The sequence below is a fragment of the Strix aluco genome, chromosome 2, assembly GCF_031877795.1.
Source record: "Strix aluco isolate bStrAlu1 chromosome 2, bStrAlu1.hap1, whole genome shotgun sequence".
Taxonomy (NCBI): domain Eukaryota; kingdom Metazoa; phylum Chordata; class Aves; order Strigiformes; family Strigidae; genus Strix; species Strix aluco.
The window spans coordinates 26,801,173-26,822,599 of record NC_133932.1 but is presented as its reverse complement, the minus strand read 5'-3'; the positions used below and the strand labels follow the sequence as shown (position 1 = coordinate 26,822,599).

The 21,427-nt window shown below is 39.0% G+C and overlaps 1 protein-coding gene across 5 annotated transcripts in view; it reads left to right on the top strand.

Moving 5' to 3' along the window:
* The window catches only part of NRIP1 (nuclear receptor interacting protein 1), a 78,998-nt gene that overhangs the window by 47,134 nt on the left and 10,437 nt on the right, over positions 1-21,427 (top strand). Inside the window, exons 1-2 of one of the 5 annotated variants that reach the window (XM_074813670.1) lie at positions 1,873-1,972; positions 7,656-7,704. The exons of 3 other annotated variants lie outside the window; for them this stretch is intronic. The gene's annotated coding sequence lies outside the window, so the exon portion shown is untranslated. Of the gene's footprint in view, positions 1-1,872; positions 1,973-7,655; positions 7,705-21,427 lie in introns of those variants that run through there. One more of the 5 variants, XM_074813651.1, reaches the window with a different exon arrangement.

Sequence of the window (21,427 nt, the reverse complement as noted above, 5' to 3'; positions counted from 1 at the left end):
CACCATGCACAAACCACAGAGGTATTTGCAAAATCCTCTCTCTACTCTTTGTCCTGGCAGGTTACGAGTAAATGAGTTGCTTTAAGGAAATGAGGGACTTGGAAAACGCTGTATGCTGAGGCAGGCATGCACTGTAATAGTTACTTCTGTCATATGGCCTTGCTGATTTAAGATTAACACTTTATAGATGTGCAGTATATTTATATGAGTGTATGCTTGAGCTTACATTTTACACCTTGCAAAGAGTGTGAATACACCCTTGTGCATGCAAGTCGTTGATCTTTGAGATCCTTTGACAGCTGAGAAAATTTCGAAGAACCCTGGATAGGGAGGCTATGTGACGTGATTGTTTGTACTCAGATAATGATGACTTTAATTACAACTAATGAGTGAAAACTTATTATTCAAAGCAAATATTTTGTGAGTTAGTCTTCCCCCTGGATTTTTTTTGAAATATAAAAACAAGTTGTAATGTTAACAAAAGTCGGGAAAAACAGTTGCACGTTTTACACGGCAGAATGCAAGATCAAGGGACTTGACCATATCCTAGATGATTTTGAAAGTTAATTGCAGCAATACTTCAGAAATGGTTAAATCTTATCTTAAATTATGTATTGACTTTTTGTAGATTTTAACCAGTTAGTGGTAGGCAGTTGAGTTCTGAAGAAGGTGTAAGATAAATACAGGGCAATACTGCATTTCAATGCAATTAACTTTTGTTCATAAATAATTCAACCTATGACTTTAAATAAATGATTAGAGGAAAAGAAAATGACATGTGATTAAATCCAAGTCCTTGAAAACATTTTAACAGTCAAGATTGCTGTGACTGCTTTGAGACTTCTTATAATTCCTCTTTTGAGTAGAGCCAGTTCTGGGAGTTGTGGGGGTTTTGTTTTGTTTTGGTTTGGTTTTGTTCAATTGTGTGGTGTTTGTGTTTTTTTTTTTTTCCCCCAATTGTTAGTGTATCAATAGAAATGTGATGTAGAGTCTTTAGGTTACAGTTAAAAGAGGACTGATGAGTGTGTGTTTTTGATATCTAAGTTTTCCTAATGCCATGGAATATATCAGCTTGGGTAGCGTGATTTTCTTGGTTTTCTTTTTTTTTTTTTAAATGGAAAGTAGAAGAATGTTTGCAGAATTAAAACTCTTACTGCCATCTTTACTGAAGGAGCATGCCTGATAACACTAAACTCTTGATGAAAATTTTGGAATGCAACTGTGCCTGGAGTGGACTACTGTATTTGGGGGCGAGGGGGAACCAAACAAAGCCCCCAAAAACCAACCAAATAAAATTAATCTGATTTTAAAAAAAATTGTTACATTGGAGGCATGTGGTTGATTCCAGCATTGGTTAACTGTGTAACACTGCCTTTCCTCTCGAAATACAAAGTTTTAAGTAAGAGTTGTGCTTGAGTGCATGATCAGTTTGGGCAGATTTTAGATGCAAATTCCAGTTTAGGTATGTTTTTGAAAGGTAGCTATGCCCTGCTTGAGATTGTGAAATGCCTGTTCCTCACCTCCACCCCCTTTCCTTCTGTTATCATGCTTTACCATAGTAAAGAAAAGAGGAAGTTGGGGTGTTGCATAACTTCTGTAAGTAAATAGATTTTTTTTTTTTGTGTGTGTGTGCAGTTATTGCAGGCAGCCTTAACTCAACCAGTGCTGTAGCTACCAAATTCCTGCTAATGCTAAAGGCAGTTGTGTAATTAATGGCCTTGTGTACTGAACTGAAACTGCTGCAAAACCTCTGGAGGGAATTATTTTGTCTGTTGTGTCGTTAACTTTCCCTGAAAATTAAAAGTGTTGCTGTTACTCTGTTGGGGTGATGGGGGAGGATTTTACAAGGCCTGATGAAATAAGCTCTGGCATCTTTTTCCCGACCACCAGACAAAGCATCTGCAGCAGAAGAATTGGATTGAATGACTCACTAATAAAAACATGATCAGTCTTACTTGAAGGGGCAAGTGTGGTAAGATAAGAAAGTGGAAAGCTGCGCTTAAAAGTTTCTGTGTGTTTTTAAGATGTTCTTGTAAAATCATAGAAAGAACTGGGACCTGCTTTGGGTACTGGCACGACTGCCTATTGAAATCGTGGAAAATGATCTAGAGTACGCAACATTATGTCTAATCTGTTCTCCTGATGCCATTTGAAAAACCTGCGGCTTGTTAAAAGTTTCAAACACCTTTTATTTTTTTTTTTTTCCTTTGTTTGGATGTTTGCTTCTGCTACATCAACCGTAGGTGGCACTGACTATTAGCAGTTCAAAGGTTTGGGATACTTCCCTTCCTCCCAGACTTACCTGTTCTGTAAAGCCAATAGCAGTCACTTGATCTATTTTCTCTCGCTCTGTTACAGAGTATGTGTGGCAGGTATCTGCAAGTTCTACAAATGAGGAGGTATAGGAACTAAGTTATTTAGTGAGCTTGGTCAATTTGGAAGCTTCCAGCTTCTGAAGCTGTAATTTGAGTTTGTGAGAACTCATCAGGAGAAATGTTAATATTCTTCCTGTGCTTTTTGGCTCTGTTTAAATGGGAGGCAAACTCGTTTCTGCAGGCTTAGTTCTAGTTACTGGTGCAACTTTCAGAGGATGCTCAGTCAGGCTTGCTGTAATTCAGGGTTCCAGAGCCGGGGAACCACTGAGCACTTAAAAAGCTGCCTCTCTGGATTCACTTGCTACTGCACTTTCAGTCACCTTTCCTTCATAGCTCTGCTTCTAGCATGGACTGCCAGAGTCCTGTTTTATATATTGCTGTACCTGTGGATGAACGCACATCCTGTTTTCTAGTTTATCTGAGCAATTCAGTGCTGTGAATGTATTGCAGCTGAATTAGGCTGGTAAAAAAGCAGATTCTGACAGCTTTCTAAAGCAAGGAAATAGATTGACCTGTTTGGGAATGAAATGCTTAGATATGCGTGTACACGTTTATACATACTTGTCTATGAAAGATCCTTGCTTCAGGAGAAAAAGGTCTTTATTGTTCTCTGTTAGGAAAGAGACTGAAAGTGGTCAGTGGATCAGAAGAGCCACTGCTGCAAAACTCTATCTGCTGCTCCTGTGCAGTGGTCCTTCCAGCTCCAGTCAACTAAACAGTGCTTGCCCAGCTCATTAGGACCGTTTCAGGATGGCAGATCTCTGAGAAATAGGAAAAGTTGGTGGAATTATGTTTTTGATCTTAATGCCATCATTCATCTTTTCAGTACTGACACGGTTGTTTTCTTGGAGAGAACGTTATTTCAGCAGGTATAGTGAAAAACCGGTGTTGACGGTATTTAACTGACATACATCTTCCCTTAAGGGTGACGGCAGTGCTGGTAATTTTTTCTTATTTTGGAAGATAAAGTCATTTACTGTGGTGTGCAAGTCCTATTCCTTTACTAAGCCCCATTGTTTCCTCAAGTTTAGTGTACTCCGTTGTTGGTTTGTTTCACCAGTAGGAAAAAAACACAAACAAACAACAGCGCCATCCACAAACTGTAGAAACAGAATATCTTGTAATTAAAGGGCCAAACTGAGATGTAGAAAAAACTTCCTTCCTTTGCTATGGATATGGACTTAATGTGACTATGGGCAAGTTGCTTATCTTCCTCTGTGCTTGCTGTTCCTCATGTGTAGAGTGGTAGTATTCCAAAGGACTGCTGTGATATGTACATTGATGTTTGTAAAGTGTTCTGTTTTGTTCAAAGATAGAATAACTTTTTTTCTGGAAATTTTGACAGTGCCCAGTAGCTTCCAATGTGGTTTAGCCCTGCATAGTGCACATAATGAGAGCTCCTGGTAAACAACGAAGGAGTGAAATTGCTATGATCAGTCTGTAAGAGCAACAGTCATCTAACATCAGATATTTAGATGTCCAATTGAAATAGGTCTTTGGTAACTGAAATGCCTCTTACTTGTAATTTGTTTGTGGGTGGGTTTTTTTATGACCTCACTTTATGTGTAAGTAATATGTAATTGAATTCTGTAGTTCATGCAAGTCCAAAATAGTTTGAGATTTTCTTTTCCAGATTCATGTAGTGGATGGATAGTCCTATGAAAATCTCTTCTGTAGTTAGAAATGTTGACTACTGACTGCAGCTTAGTGGTGGAGTACATCAAGGTCTGTGTGGGTTTTTTTTGTGTTTTTTTTTTTTTTTAAATAATGGAGTTTTTAAATGGTGGTGGTATGTTGCATCGAAGGAAAACAGGGTGCTTGGTCAACTTCAGACATTTTCCTCTTCTCAGCTTTTCTACCTGTGACTATCATTTTAACAAAGAAAATAATTTCATGGAAGGGTAGTTCAGATGCATGTTTTGTGTAATTTGCAAGTATGGACTCCTGCACATAGTTACAGCTGACAGAGTACAGTCAACGGAGGAAAAAGTCTCTTATCAACAGTTCCCTGCTTCTAAGAGCATTTCTTCTGTTCTCCACAATTTATGAGGTCACGATGTCAAAGGTTTTTGTGGCATTCAGCTAGTCATGATGGAGTGCAAACCAATTTGAAATCAAAAAATGGCTAGATGAGCTTTACTATGCAAAAATTAAACTTGTAATCAGATTTGCCAATCAAAGAAAGAGGATTGTTAAACAAGAGAGGTTTCAGTGGCAGTACCGAAAGCAGCAAAGATTTTTGGTTACATATCCCTATCAAATAGTCTGGATTTTTTGGATGTGCATTAGGAAAACTGTCATAAATACTATTACCTTTCTTATGATTGATACCTGTGAGGAAAGTGAATCATGTTGTTTATTGGAAAATATCCATTTGCTTTAAAATAAGGTAATTAAATGTGAATACAAGAATTCATGGAAAACTTGAGAAAGGTGCTCTCAGTAATGTGTTATGTTCAGATGTATTAGCGAAAAGGAGGCTGTTATTCCATGTTCTTTAGAGGCATTCATGTCTTAGCAGGCAGCCAACAAAAATAATTTATATTCAGTGCACACCTTGCTTCTCATACATAGAAGGGATTTACAAGAATAGTTTAGTCTATTTTCATTTTGGAATCTTACACATACTGCCCCCCCCCCCCCCCCCCCCCCCCCCATAAGTGGAGCTTTTGGCCTGAATGGTGATGGATAGAGAGTAACTTACTGATTTTTCTCCTTCCCTCCCTCCTGCCCCTTTCTGAACAACAGATTATTAGAGTCAAGATGTTTTACATCTTCCAGTCCTCCCTCTTGTTCCATTGGTCAAGATCACAGTAAAATAATATGCATTGTAACATGTTGTTTATTGCAGTTCAGTGGAAAGACTTCCTACAATGGTGGAGAAACACAGCTGATGTTTTAGGAACCACACCATCTAGAATTTCACCTCTGGCTTGATATTTTAATGAAGCAGGTTGCTTGTATACTTTTACAGTGTGCAGTATCCTACATAATCTTGTTTCTGCTCTTCTTTTTCTTACTTGTCGGGACTTTACTCTCGTGAGACAGTCCCAGGCAGCTTAGACAGCCCCACTGTCTTCACCTGCCATTGATGCTTTTCTTCCTGAAACCTACTTTTTCCTCTACAGCCCTTCCTTTCTGCTTAGCTATTCCTGTATCTTATTTTAGTTTGTAAGCACTTTGGGGTTGTAGTCTGAATTTATGGGAATATAAAATGTTTTACAATAGAAATGATGCCATGCAGTGTTTCCCAGCAAATGTCAAGCACAGACAGACTTGCTCTCATAAACGTGACAGCTTATAAAGAAGGCAAGTGGAATTTGCATCTCGGTTATTCTTGGTAAGCCAAACTGTTCACCTTCAGAAGTGCTACAAGCAAGCTCTGGGTTACGTTACTTAGTGGAGAGATACCAAAAGGACTTTGGAAGGAGGGGTTCAGTTTTACTTGTGATAAAACTGACATCAGAGGTAGATCCAGTAAATCAAAACCCTATGATTTGAGGAGTAGTAGGAGAAATTATGTTCAAAAAAGTGGAGGACTTGAATAACTAAGTCTGCTCTTTGGGCTCAGAAGGTTATCTCATTAAGGCAGCTGAGACACAGAAAGCTTTCTTTGTTTCACTGACAGAGGTCAGGGTTTATGTTTAACCAGTCCATGGGACAGGTACTTTCTCTCCCTTTAACTTCCTCCTCAAAAGTTTCCTTATTCATGTCATCTTTGGCACTATTTGCTGTCATGATTAAAAATAAAAATATAAATGTTGTGACTCAAAATAAGTTTTCCTAGGAGAGGTATTTCCTTTCCTTCTCTGGTCTTTTTTTCTGTCGGTACCCTCTGAAGTGAAAACAGATTGCAGTGGGGTAGGGATATTGTCATTGTATCAGCCAGGGAAGGGAAGGAGCTTTCACTAGATTTTTAATAGCAGCAGCTCAAGAGAAGGGGAGCCCTTCGATGCTATATTTTAGCCCTTCTGTACCCTCTTCTCCATATCATTAATCTTTGTGTTCTGTTGATCTTTACTTCCCCTCCAATCATAGGTAGTAAAAGAAAGGTATCAGGTGAAAACTGTATTGTTGTACTGCAAAAAGAATAAATGCATTTTTTTCTTTTGTAAGAGGAAAGGAAACACTTATTTTGGAGGCCAGTGTTGCTCTAGGGTTTCATTTAACTGTTGTCCAGCAGAACACATATTATATATGTACTCAGCATCTCACAGGTGCAGATAGATTTGTTTTAAACTTCATATAGGCCATGACGAGGGAAAGGGAATAAACAGTACTGTGTAAATCTGTGAGGAAAGGCAAGCAACATACATCACTTGTGTTTTGGCTTGTGGTTTTGCAGGAGGTATTTTGGTGGATTTGGATTAATTTTTGCTATGGTGATTTACTGTTGGAGGAGAGGAAGAAATAGCCTCCAGAGTGTAGATGATCTTCGCCTTGGGAGCAGTGCAGAAGCATAATGGAATTTCCTGTGTGAGAGGTGCCTGAGTATTACAGTAAAAAGGAGTGTTTGTGGAAACAAAAGGGTAAGGAAGAAGGACACAATAAGTGGTTAGGCTATGTGGGTAGAAATGAAAGAGTTATTAATGTCTGTAGAGCTCGGATGAGAAATTTTAAACTTAATCTAGAGCAAGAGAAAAACAATTGAATACTTGAAGTAAAGGGTTATATGGTCAGAGTGTCTTGAGGGGAAGGATTACAGTAACAGCTGTGTTTTGTGTATGCAGAAGGGTCCTTGGATGTTGGTAATGTTACAGAAGTACGGGTTGTAGATGTAGGGAGCTGAGCGAAGACTTAATTGAGAGTAACTTAAGGATAGTAGTGGCAAAAGACAAGGTTTTAGAAAAGCAGAATGCAATGTCAGGGGCGTATTGTGTGGTGTTGGCTTGTTATTTATTTATCTTTTTAAGTCATCATGGGTAAATGGATAGCAGGAGTGTCAGAATAAAGATAATCCCCTGATGACAACTTTTTTTGACAAAGTGGATAGCATTAACCAGGCAGGGAGACCTATCCCCTCTCTCCTGACACGTTACCTTTACCAGCCTGCCCAGCTTGGTTTCACTGGTCAAGCTCGGATACTGTCACACTTGACCACAAGTATAATCAACTTCAGGGGAAAACTCATTCTGTTGATACCTAGTTAAGAAGTAAGACAATCTCCCTTTCATGAGCGAGTACTGAATTAACAGAATGACTTTCCTGCTACAGTAGAAATAAAATTGTTTTCCACTATAAGTTTCTGCATCCTGATTATACTGTATTTATTTTTGGCAGGGTGGAGTGAAAAGCAGATTCAGAAAAGTCCAGCATTGACACTTGAAAGGTATGAGTTCTGCCCCTGAACTTGGGAAGAAGTTTATTAACGTGTATTTTTTTTTCTCACCCCAGGCATGGAGTGGTAACTTCATGTAATTCACACTAGCTTTGGTCCTTAACTTCCTTAAGAAATATGAGTTGGAGGGTGGTTTTTTTTACATCCCCAGATAGTCTTTGATCTCTTTCTCCTGAGACTGCTAACTAGGGTGCCAAGCTAACAATCTGCTAAAAGTTTCCTGGGAAAGGGGAAACATGATCACCTGCCCACCAGAACTTCTGGCCTTTTCTCAACAAATGGATTTTTAAATTGTATGCTTTTAGAGCATAAAGTCGCTTTGAGAAGAGTGGGGTTTGGTTTTGGTTTGGGGTTGTTTTTCCTCTGGTCTTCCTCTGCTGCCCTGTTTGGCTTGTACCTTCTTGTGCAGTGTGATTTGCTTCTGCAGTAATTTGGTATTTCTGAGTTGCCTTGGTTTCAGTAAGATTCTGCAGGTACGTATGAGCCTGAACTGCTATTGAATGAAATCCCATTAATGTAGTCTTCAGTAAAGTTTTTCTGGTATTGTTCACTTACGAAATTTAGCAGCAGGGCTTTTAACAAAAAGCTTTTTATTTAACTTTATGACACGATTCTTATAAAGACTCTAAAAAAGAGAAGAAACAAAAAAGAGTACAGGCAGTCAGTGAAACCTATCTTCAGGTCATTGACAATGCCTTACTATATATTGATTCAGAAAATGCTGGAGTTACTTATTGATGGTATATTGAGCTGGAAAATGACTCTTCCAGATACATCAAGTAGAGACTGCTTTATATAACACAAAGGACATGGGTTGTGACCTGTCAGCCATGCTCAGATCTCTACCATAGCAGATTAAGCTGGAAATAATACCTAGCCTGATCAGGTGAATCGATAGAGTTGTGGTTATGGATGATCACTCTCAGATAATGACTTTATACTATGTGATACATAGTTTAAGCTACTTTGGTGGAATTTGATGTGTCTGTTTGCTAGATTCACGACTTTTAGATCTTTTGTTTTATGATATTTTCCCTCTCTCTCCATACTTTATCAGTAGACATTAAGCGAACAGATTAAAACTGTAATTACAACTTTGAGATATTTCAGTGGGTCTTCCCCCCTGTCCCCGCAAAGCTGAGACAAGATTTACAGAGGGAAATTCACCACCTACTTCCCACTGCCTTTCATTGTTACACCAGCCAATTTTGTTAGATGATGAATTGGTATCAGACTTCCAGCATGTGGGAAACCAGATCACCTACTATGGTTGGTGCGTGTTAAACAATTTGAGGAATGGGAAAGTTGGAATAACTGATCTTGCACATCTTGTTTGGAAATGGAAATCCTATGCTGTGTCCTGAATAATAGAAAAATATTCAAATTTTGAATGTGAATCAGTTTGCTTTTAATAGTCATGATGCTTAAATTGGTGATGTATTGCTGCTTTTCAGTATGGTAAATGTCTGTCTGTCACATGCCTAGTTCTGCAACCTTAATCTGTGTTGCATCAGTTGGATGCCTCTCTCATGCATGTGTGCATAATCTTGCCATTATTTTGTTGTCCAGTTAAAATCCATACATCTACTTATGTTAGGAAAAATAAGTATAAAGAAAGTACGAAGTTAAAGGATGTATTATTAAACTATCAGTATGATATTTTAACATTTTTAAAAACTTGATTTGACATTTCACACATGTAAATATAACTACAGACAATAATTTTTTTCCTTTATTAAAAAATATGTAAAATCGTACCTTTACAGAATTGGGCATTGGCAGCCATCCAGTGCTTCAAGGTAATCCACTGTTGTGGACTACTTGACTGCTAAATTGACCAGTACTCTCTTCTTTGTGCTAGCTGTCATACTCATTTTTGTTGCTATGTTAGCTAGTCACTTACTGCAGTTTGTCATTACTTCCTTTTAAAAGACAGCATGCTGGAAATGGTTTACATTAGGGTCTCTGTGCAGAAAGCTTTGGCTCTGACTGTTTGAGGTCTCCAAAGAGGAATGGAATAGAATTGGGTTTCAGACGTTTTGTCTGTGGTGTCACGGTAGGAAATAGACCAAAACTACCGCTGGCCGCTGATAGCAGCCTGCCACATCGCCATTGCTTGAAAAGCGGGGGATTTGATCCAAAATTCAGACTGAGCAGAAACCCTTTGCTCCTGCAGGTTATGTGTGTAAAGAGTGTGAACTTGCATTTAACAGAAAAAAAACCCAAAACTGCTGCTGACTTGTTTTATTAAAGGTTTGCTTATGATGATTAAAGAAAGTTGTGGGGTTTTTTTATAGCGTAAGTATGAGGGAAGACCTGAAATGACACTGAGTGAACAGTTATTCACTGTAATATAGCTCAATTAAAGTAAAAGCTTTTACATGCTTTCAAATGTTCATGCGCTAGTAAACTTAAATAAACTATATGACTCCAAATATACTTGCTTTAGAGTTGGAAATGTTGGGTAGCTACATTGCTAATAAACTAATGTGTTTCCTAGACTGTTTTTGATTGTGAAATGTCTTGTATACACATTTTTCTGTGTGTTTGGTTCTCAGAATAAGTTGCTGATTTGTTTGTGGATGCTGAATGAACTCCTGTTTTTTAAAAATCTTGAATCATAATCACTGCCTGATTATTTTTTTATCTCTTTTCCCCTTCCTAACACTTCAATGCAGTGAGAAGCTTCATCAGCCTTTCACAAAGTAGGAAGGATAGAATTTCCCCTTGGAAGAAAAACCAAACCCAAACCTCCCCTTTTCTCCCATTTTGCTGAAAGCATTTAGAAAAGGAGGGACTAAGGAAGAGCAGAATTGTATTTCCCAGAGGTCTACAACTTAACTCAATTTGATCTTAAACCAGTGACTGTTTTAAGATCTGATGAATCACTATCAGGGCTAAAACCACCTATACCATTGTGCTGAGAAGTTCGCATCCAAGGCTTCAGGAGTGATTTGTATCTGCCTCTAGTAGCTCAGGCAGCACCATAGCTTAAAAGGGTGACAATCTAATTCTTGTGAAGGATGTTTTCAAAAAGGCGACAACTTTTAAAACTTGCCTTTTTCTTGTGTTTTTCATGTAAGGCCTCTTCATTAGTAGCTGAGCCAACCCACTCACACAGGTAGAGTGCTGCAAATGTACCTATACAGAAACTAAATGGAGGAAAAATGTTGAGGCACAGCTGAAACAAGAGGCAGGAGGGTGTGTGATGGCATGAAGGTTTTGCTGTCAATGTCTGAGATGCCCACATACAAGTGAGTTAGGCAGGTCACCCCAAATGAGTTCCAATAAAAGCTTTATACCAACACGATCGGTCCTATTTATAGACATAGCTCTCTGTCTAAATATAAACTGCTCCCAGTCATGTCTAGACTAACATCAGAGCTGTGCTGGTGTTTGAAAGTGAGGGGTTCAGAAGTAAGAGTACAAGCCACGCTGTTCTTTAAATTGCTACTTATTACAACGAGCATCTAAACTTTGTGGCAGCGGTACACCTTTGAATGTCATATGATGTTGTCACCCAAGATACCTTTCCTTCCTCTTGTTTAAGCATCAGAAGGTATGTCTGGTGGACGTGACCTGTCAGCTAAATATTCTTCAGCATGTGTTTAAAGCTTTGAGAATGTCTCGGTGGGTGGATGGATGGATGGATAGATCAGTAAATGACTTTCATTGCTAACTATTTTCAGCAGCTGAGTTTTAATGAGTCTTTCAACTGTTGCTACTGTGTTTAATCTGCTCGCTTACTCAGCTTTCAACATTAAAGAAGCTTTCTAGGAGGTAAATGTCCTGATTACAGAAGAGGTTAGTTTGATTGTGTTCTGCACAGGTCTGGTGTTAAAGAGGTTTTTTTTTTTTTTAATTGAGAAATATATGCTGTGCACACAGATGATTAGGATAGATAAGCGAGTGTTGTGCTTGGAAGTGCACATCCAAATATACAATTGCTATATTAAGATAAGTAACTTGGACTGCATGAAGTTGTAAACTAGGTCCTGATTCTCTAGCAGTGGTCATAGTCATGTCCTATATTTGTGAGTGGGTTCTCCTTTTGGATTTGTAATTTAGTATGTATTGGCACATAGCTGAACAGGGCGAAAAGGATGGCAAAAAGTGTCTTCCACTTCCTTTTCATTTGATGTAAGAGTTCTTCCTTAGTTTACTTGATATGCTGCCTAAGATCTCTTGGCAAAATAAGTAAGTACAGGGCAGCTGCCCTTAAAGGTAGGGAATACTTAAAACATGTGATGTACCAATGTGAAGAAAATGAAGTGTAGTATTTCTGGTAAGTGTACTAAAAAAAAAATAATATCCAGGAGCTTTGATCAAATGCCAGATCTTACATCAGTCCTCTTTGTAATCTTTCTTGCTGATCTGTGACCTTGACCTTGTGTTTGTGTTTGTATGTCAAATCTATTTTAGGGGTGGACAAACTAAGTTCATTTTAATAGGATTTATACTCCAGCGTCTCAGGATGCTTCAGTAAAATATAAAAATGAAAATACTTGAATCAGTTATTCTATTTCCAGTCACCTTTTCAGATTTTAGAGGGCTTGAATAAATTGACAATTGTTTTGTTTAAATTCTGTTTAGGAGATGCTTCTTAAGAAGACATCTTTATCTTACTGATGAACTGTTCCAAATTCATCACAGACGTTCTACCTGGAGTGGGGTTTCCTCTTGGAGAATCTCACCAGTGGCAATGCTTTCATTTGGCGTAAGTGCCGTTTGGCACAGAAAGGAGTTAGTCCCTCTCTTTGTCCTTCCTCATGCTGCTCTCATAGTCACATGTTCCCACATGCAGAACTGTGCAACAAACACTCAGCAGTATCTTGGGGTTTCTAGGTCCTTAGTACGACTTGCCTTGTAGGAGCTTTCCATAGGAGTGCTTGTGTCGATGCCGAGAAGGTAGCAGGCACAAGGAGCTGCAGATTTGTAGACCAAGACAAGTCTATGTGTTTTGGCAGCAGCTTCACACTAGATGAGACAAACTCTTGTGGAACCACGTTTTTGTATACGTTTAAATGTGCAGCTTCTGAACTAGTTTATTTATTACTAGTGTTGTTCTTCATGGCAACTGAGATGGCCCTTTTTTCTAGAGATTGAGATGGTGCTCACTAGCAGCCAGTTAGGCTCTGGTGTGCTGGTGCCACTTGCATTCAGCAGGACTCTTGAGCACAGGCTTAATTTTAGACATATGCTAACATGGCAGTGAAGTTGGTGTAACTGACACTTTGGGCATATGGCTTTATAAAGGCTTAGTGAAGTTGTTGGTTTGACAGGCACTATGAAAGATGGTCCCAAATTAGCTAATACTTAGGTGCAGGTACGGAGTAATAGATTTATTTTTTTAATAGGTCTTTTATTTTTGGGGTAATGTTGTCATATGTAGGAAATCACACAGTTTCTTCAGAAATCAATCACACATCTGCGTTGTTCTGTTTTATACATTTTTGAAATAGGTATTAGCACCTGTTTCATCTTTCTTGACATTACTGGAACAAGTGGTAACAATAAATAGGTTTTTTTTTCTTGCTATTTTGCAACTATTTCCTTCATGCAGCACTCATGAAAGACAGATATAACACATATTAGTAATAGCTCTTTTCCATGACTTTGTGATGCCATATTATCTTCTTAAAATGCTTGTAATTTTTATCAATATAAAATTTGAGAAATTACTTCAAAGCGTATACCCTTGTATTGAGGGGTAGTTACTTTCCCTTAGCAGCCATCTGCTGTTACTACCGTGGCTTTGTGGCAGTGAATGCAGTTTTCAGGGGTTTTGAGCTGAGTCAGTATTTCAGTTGTTCTGATTTGACTCATGGCTAAGGTTGACTTGCAGCCCAGTTCCTAATGTTTGATGGTATTAGTAACTAACCGATCATCTCTGTATACATCTATATGACTTAAAAGGCTTTTAGAATTTTACTAAGGGATTTATGTTACGAATGTTTTCAGATTAATTCTGGCACAGTGGTAAGATGAGGACTTTCAGTGACATTCTTTACAGGATGTGTTTGGCATCTTTTCCCCAGGTTTCACTGAAGTTGGTTCTTATGTTCTATCTTTTATTTCTGCTTCAGTTTATTGCTGCTTTGGAGAGAAAAAAAAAAAATTTATTGTGATTGAACTAGTAGAGACCTTCTCGCTAATGCAGATTTTTTTCTTTCCCACTTAACTGAAATTACGAGCCTTTTCTGTGTCTAGCCTTTAGAAACTTCATATACAATAAGCTGAAATCTCCCATTACAATAGAAACTGTATTGCCCTTCCACTTTCTTGCTTAAAAGAAAAAAACCTAAATCATCTGGGTCTTTAACATGGATTTATGGGGTTTTATGTGTAATTGAATACTATGTGACTGTGATCCTATATTTCACCTCACTATGGAATTACTGTGTGTTTGTGTTCAGTTAGCTGAAACCTATTCTGTTAAAGTCTAGAAAGTGGCTGTCATTCATAACTAACTGAGATGCTCGGTCCCTAGTGGAACACAACTACTAGTGTCAATAAAAGCTGTGTGTTACTTCTTACAGCTTTGTTGCAGTTTGGCCTCTGTGAAACCAGTTCTTGGTTAAAATAACGTAAAGTGACTTATCATATGACAAATCACCTAAGATGTACAGTTATTCCAAGAAATACACAATTTTCTTGTAGTGCTGTGGATAAAAGCCTGTATCTTTGGATCCCTTCAACAAGCAGAAGGTCAGAGTTGCGTGGAAAAGCATTATCTGCATGCATTGATTGTAACTCAAAAGCATGATTGTCCAGAAGAGGACATTGATTTCTTTACTCTATATTAATCAAGTTTCATTCTTGGGGAGTTGATGTAGAGTTAAATGCATAATCAGGGATTTGTTTTTCTAGGTGTTGGAAGGAATGGGAATCTGGTTGTTTAAGGGCTTATTTATAGGTTTACAAAGATTGGAAAGATGCATCCTCTGTCCATTCTGTTGTACCTACCAGCATATTATTTGCCCCTCCATCCTGAAAACAGATCGATCTTGGTATATATTGTTGTGCCTGTTTGCTCTTCGTCACTTGAATGCGAAGACTCAGTTGTACAGTAAGCAGAAAGGCTCCTAGTTGTTGGAGCTTTGATCAGCACACTACGCTAGGTTAGTTGAGATTGTGATATGTGATTCTTCTGGATTCCTGTCCTTTTTGGGGGTGGGGTGTAATTTTTCTGCCTTACCATTTAGTTTCTGCTCATTTTGTCTTCAGTAGCAGAAGAACGTTGAGCAGTGACTCATGGGGCAGTTTTAGATGTCAAATACTCAATTCCTTCACAGGTGGCATTTGAAGGTTGAACATCTATTCCTCTTCCTACTATGACTGGCAAAGAGTTGGCAGAGAATGTGTTTCTAAGTTCATGTCCGAGTGTTAGCAGATCCTGATCAAGAAATGAACTCGAAGATGCCCTTTACAGTACCCTTACAGAACTATGTAGAACTGTTCCTACAGCACTGTTTTAAGAACAAATATATGTGCATGGGTCTCTGCTAAAGAATTGCCTGAAATTTCTGTGAACTACTCAGTTATGGGGGTAAATCATAAGTTATATGAACAGGATGGGGTTTTCCACATAATTATTATTATTATGTGGGTAATTTATTTGTGAGGCTCAATTCTTGTTAAAGTAAGAAGTAATTTAAGGTAGGCTGGCATTAGCTATTGTTTGAAGAGCCAAAAAGCATGAAAAACAGCCACACGTGAGATTTGTCTATGAACTTAACAGAACTTCTTAGCGGGAGGTTTTGACGTGCAGGCCAGATCTGGATTAAGCTTTGTACAGTGCTTGAATGTACTTGTAAACCTTGAGAGCTGCTGCTAAGGCTTTCACAAACTCAACTTTTACAGCACTTGTGTCCGTCCCACATCTCCCCCTCCCCATACACTTACTTCAGCCGTTGTGGGGGTTTGCTTGGTTTTGGGGTCTTGCTGGGTGAGGGTGGGGTTTTTCCTTTTTTAATTTTTTTTCCCTCTTTACTGGTAGGTTTGTGAAGTAACCTTCAAAACCAGGACTTGCATGCGACTTAGGCAGAAATGTCTGTCTTCAGCCTTGTGTAAGCTGTGCACTGCTTTCTGGAAGAGGTGGCTGAGGTGTGGGTTGAGCGCCAGCATCGGGCAAGTCACGGCAGACCAGCGCTGTGTTGAAATACCCTGCCTCTCGGGGCAGGCTCACCTCCGTGGGGTCCCTCGCCACTGGGCTAGGCTTACTTTGGCACCTGAGTGTCTTGGCTCCTTCCTGTACTCGTCGGTCTGCAGTGCAGACATAACTTTTTCTCCCAGCACCGCCGCTCTCGGGTTGCTGTCGTTCATGCTCGTACTGTCCCCTCGTGGAGGAGAGCCATGCGTCAGAGCTAGGTGTGTGTTTCTTTGCAACGTGCTTCCTTAGGGTTGGGTAAAAGCTGCGATGTAGCCAGCACTGCTCAGACTTTTGGTCTTTCACATGAAAATGCTTTGCCAGCGAGTTTGAGGCATTCTAATTTCTGCCTTTCTCCTTGCATGGGTGCAAATGTGTGCAGTCCGCCTTGCTGCCTTGCCAAAAGGCGCTTTGCATAAATATGAAAATCTCTGTGGCATTTCCACACCTTATTTAAGCAGACAGTGGAAATATTATATTCCCCCTCGATATATATTACGTATAGTCCCAAAGCTTCTCATTGCCGTGAGGTGGCATTGCATGGGCCGGGTGAGTCACAGATTCCAGGACTGTGGAGAATCTCATGTGAAATCTGAGGAGCAGAGGGACACTGAGATGAGGTTGTCTGAATCCCCCTTTCCACACGCCAGAGGGAATATGTAGGAACAACCTCCCCTTCCTTATGTGCCTCGGGGGCGGTGATTAACAATGACAGTAATTAGCATTTACACTTTAGCAGTCTCTTAAAAGCCAAAGTAAATCTAAATAGTCTCTACCTCCAGAACAGTTGGAGTTTTTTCTTCCCCACTCAGTTGTTCGTTTGCTAACATTTCAGTCCAGTGGTCTGTCAAATCTTATTCTCGTAGGAAAAACTGTTTCTTGTGCTGCCGTACTGTTGGTTCTGCGTTCCTGTCAATTTTAGGTGATTTAGCACTTCTCAGTTACTCAGTGTTTGTGCTTTCATAAAATGGAGGATTTTGCATCTCTTTGAGCTATTGCGTCAGTTGTTACGGAATCGGTTTTCTGTGGTATTTTTCAAAATCCTACTATTTAAACTGCTAAAGTCATCAGAAGGTTTTGACTGGGCTGGTTTGGGTCTGTTCCCTTCCACTCAACTCTCTTCCCTCCCCCCCCGAATACTGGGGGGGGGGGGGGGGGGGGGAACCAAACCAAAACACCCCTTTCTGTTGTCTAAAACTTCTCTTAAGAAAAGAAAGGTCAGGACAGTGCTTGGCAGGACACGGTTTAATGAAACGATAGGGAAGAGGCTTTTGCATTTCGTATCCTTGCACAGGATTTAGCCATGAAGCCGTGGCTCTTGCTAACCCTGCCGCTACCCCAAGGGGGTATTTCTATGGAGTGAGCGATGCTGCCATGCGCTGCAGGAGGGGCCGTGGGACCGCGCCAGCCTGGAGGGGACACCCCTGCCCAGGGTGGGGGACGCTGGCTCCGTGGCGGGGTCGGGGCCTCCGGAGCCCCTCCAGAAATCCTGGCAGCAGCGGGGGCTCCTCCTGCTGCCGCTGCTGCAACATGATGCCTTGTGTGCCCTCTCCTGACCGAGCTGCTTAGAAGGGATAGGCTAGCCTTTCCATGTTCAAAATGGCTTTTGGAGTCAGTCAGTGGGCCTGATGAAGGGGTGAATAACATGACAGGCTCCTGGGAAGAAGCCTATTTTTGCTTTCTCAAAGTGATATCCTATGATTGTAGGAGAGGAGCCTGATGATTTTTTTTAATAAAATGAATTCATTGTTAAAAAGGCTTGTTGATTCCCAAGTTCTTTTGAGTGCAGCCATGGAAGAATTCATCCATTTATTGCTGAATTTTGTTCCACCATCTGATCACTTCTTGCTTTTTCTAAATCACATTTGCTAAGGGAACCTTCAAGATGTCTTGACAGCCTGAATCAAAACTGTGAAGAGGTCTCAGCTGCTCCATTCATCTCAACAGATTTCTGACATAAAGCGGGGATTTAGCAAAGCACTTAAATACTTGATTCTCTTAAAGCACATGCTTAAGTGCCATTGAAGTACCTGCACGTTTGTGCAGCTCTGTGGATTTGGTACCTTGGGTTGTTGAATCAGGCCTGTTCACTGCTTATAACCTTAGCAAAAAGAGTCAGCTGAAGTGCTTATACCACTACTCTGAATACATCCTTCCTGCCTGCTAAAATCAAAGTAGTATAAATTGAATTTAATAACAAAATAATTCTGAGACAGCTAGTCTTATTTTTCCTGTTCATGTTCAGTTCGCTGCAAGATTCTGCTGGTTTCCAGGGCATCTAGGAATTTTTCTGGAGACCTTAATTTCGTTGTTCTCTGCAGCATTTTGCTGCAGGCAGTTATATGGATTGGGAATCACTTAAAATCCTACGGTTTAGGTACTTAGAGCTATTCCTGGAGCTGTTGAGCAACACACAGCCTTTAATGTATTTATCCTCAATTATCTTTCTGAAGTTTGCATCTATTGTTACTCCATCTGGGAAAACAGGGTACAGAAAAGTAAAACCAGAAGTCAGACAGCCTGTCTGCAGCACAGCAAGTAATTGGACCCCTGGATCCCAAGCTGCAACTGTAATCACTGCGTTCCTCAAATCTGTAATAATTAAAATGACTGAGCCACTGGTTGATGTGGTGGGCTGTAGCCTTTACATTTGGGAATATGAGAATGGGAAGTCAAGTGAACTAGTGAGAGACTTTTTCTGGCTCTTCCAGTAGTTTTCTAACCATTAGAACACTGAATTTACTAAATAACTAAAGATTTTGATTTCACAGACCAGTTTGACTTCAGCTCTACAAATTCATGTTTTGACTCAACTTAAAAATGGAACATTAAATTACTATGGGAATTAAATAGTCATTAAAGAACTCTGAAATGCAGTTTATCAAAATGTTTCATCTGTGTGTATATACACACATCTCAACGTCTATTAATCATTCTAACAGTGTGCATGAGTTTGGATAATCTCTTTTAATAAGTGTTCATGAAGGCAATCTGCTAGCCATGACAATTTCCTAAACAAATACCTTAATAGTTTCTACAAGATTTTTTTCAAAAGCTCTTGAATTAAGACTACAGAAGTTGACACCTTGATAACATCAAGTTTTATGAGTTATCTCCATTGGATTGTGTAGCTGTCCTACTCAAATAGTACTAGTCTAGTGTTGGTCATTTACTATGGTGCTCTTTTCTATTTAGCAAAGGGATTTAGCTAGAAACACTAGGGATAAGGGATATTGGAAGAATGTCTTTTGGCTGTCATTTTGCTAGTTTAAATTGTGAACTGTTCTTAATTTCTTAAATAACAGCAGCTGAATATCTGTTGGGTTAACTAGGAGGCTGCAGTTTGTTTAGAGTATCCAATTAGGTTTTATGGTTGAGGTGTGTGTGTTAATTCAAAGAATTCTTTAAATGTTTTTATTTAAAAATAAATATATATTCAGGTGTAAGAAGTCATTTGCTCAGATGTTGTGGTTTAACCTGTTAGATGTGTTCTCAGATTTCATGTATCTTGCAGCAGTAATACTTCATGGTAAGCAAAGGATCTTAACGTTCATTATTATCGTTCTTTTAAAATCTTGGTGACAGCTAAGTATATCTGTAGTTTGCAAACAAAGAAAAATTTGAACAAGTGAAAAAGTAGAAGTAATATTCTGGACATACACAGTTCAGTGTATATTTTAATATTCTCTTATCTTCCCTATTCTGCCCACAGTTTTTCCGTAGGCACATTTTAAAAGGCTGTAGGACTGATTTCCCATGGTATGCTCCACCTGGGGAGTGTCTCTCCAGGTTGCAGCATTTGTGCTAAGAATCCTGCTGCACTAAAAGTTCTGTCTGGGTAAAGATGGCTTAATGAGCTGTGATCAGTGCGTGCTCTTGGAGGTTCTGAAAATAGTCTCTGCAAAACAAGTGGTTTATTTATTTGTTAGGATACAGAAGTCTGGAAAAAGATAGTTGAAACAACAAAAAAAGAGTGCATATACAGTAGTTACATGGTCAGGAAAGCATGTCAACTTTATCAATTTGTTTTGTCACAACAGTTAAATATAATTTTAGGTCTAGAGATTCATACGTATTAGAGGTTGATGTTAGAGGCTAATTGCAATAAACTTACTTCAGCCTTTACTGGGAAATATGAAATCTGTTGCTGTATGGCTTCTCCTTTCTCTTCCTTCTGCCTTATTTATGTTCTTTTTTTTTTTCTTCCCTTGGTTCTGGTAATTTCTGGAATAATGTTTAATAGTGAGAAAAAACATTTCAGTGGGTCCAGGGAAATTCTTCGGTACAGTCAATATGTTTTTAAAAGGTTGCCAAATGGTTGCCTTAGTGTCCAGCTAAACATTAATTTCCAAAGCTGGTTCGGTTTCCACATGACCACACTTCACATAGTGGAAGAAAAGCGTACTCAGTTCAGAACTCACTGGAAATGCTTAGTTATGAGATTGCCTTGAGACCCTGAAATTTACTACTTGTTTTTCCATCACAAATAAGGTATAGGTTTAGAGACTTTTTTAAAAATGTAATTTCAGTTCTTGACAGATGACTTCTTCACATTTGTTATTGTACATTAAGGTCATGTAAGGTTTTTATCATGCTGTAATACCTGTTGCAGCACTAGATCAGAACAGGCTCTTTAGAAAGATAGCTGATGTCCCATTCCTTATGTAATTTTTCAAGATTTCTTTCTTTTTAATGAAGGCTCCTTTGCATCAACCAGATTTCTGTAAAATTACCAATATTTCCTTAGAACTGAGTAATTAGAAAAAAAAGTGGCAAAACACTTCTTAGAGTAGTTATTATATGTAAACTCTACTGGCTACAAGTGTTGTCATCTCCAACAGGCTTTTTGACTACCTAAGGGATTTGCATAAATGCATTGTCTTTTTTTAATTACCCAGAGCTGTAATGAGTAAAGTTTTACTGAATATTGGCTTAATGGTGCATTTGTTTGGGACTTTATCGTAAAGGTGACTGCAAGGCTTGCTTTTATCGGATAGTAAGAAATCTTGAAAAAATTTCAATTTTATTCTCTTAAACACAAAACACTGGGTATCAAATGCTACTCGCTCCCTTTTAAGAATGCATGCTGTCAGCTTAATTCCCTTTTGAAATATGAAGATGTGGCTGCAGATAAACAGTTTATCTTCGGAAGTGAGAAAACTATTTTCTGGATAAAGTGCGTTCCCAAATATTTGAGGAAATTAATCTAGCTGAATTGATGTTGCAGTTGCTGGATATGTGATGTATTAATTGGAAACCTTGATTTTTTTTCTTCAAGGATTTGTTATTTCGGATTTTAGTCCATTTTGGGCTGAAACTGCAAAAGCCCACCCAGAGGTGCACAGGTTTTTGAAGGAACAGTGAGATGATCAGAAATTTTTAGTTAGATGAATTCACATTTAAGTTGTAGTTATATATTTGAATGAACACAGTGTCTTCTACAGGTAATTATGTAAATGCTGATTAATGTAGACATGTATTTCCGAGAGAGGTACTGAGGCCCCAGCAATAGCTACCAACTTTTCGTTTCATACTTAGATACATGGGGATACACATTTACACTAC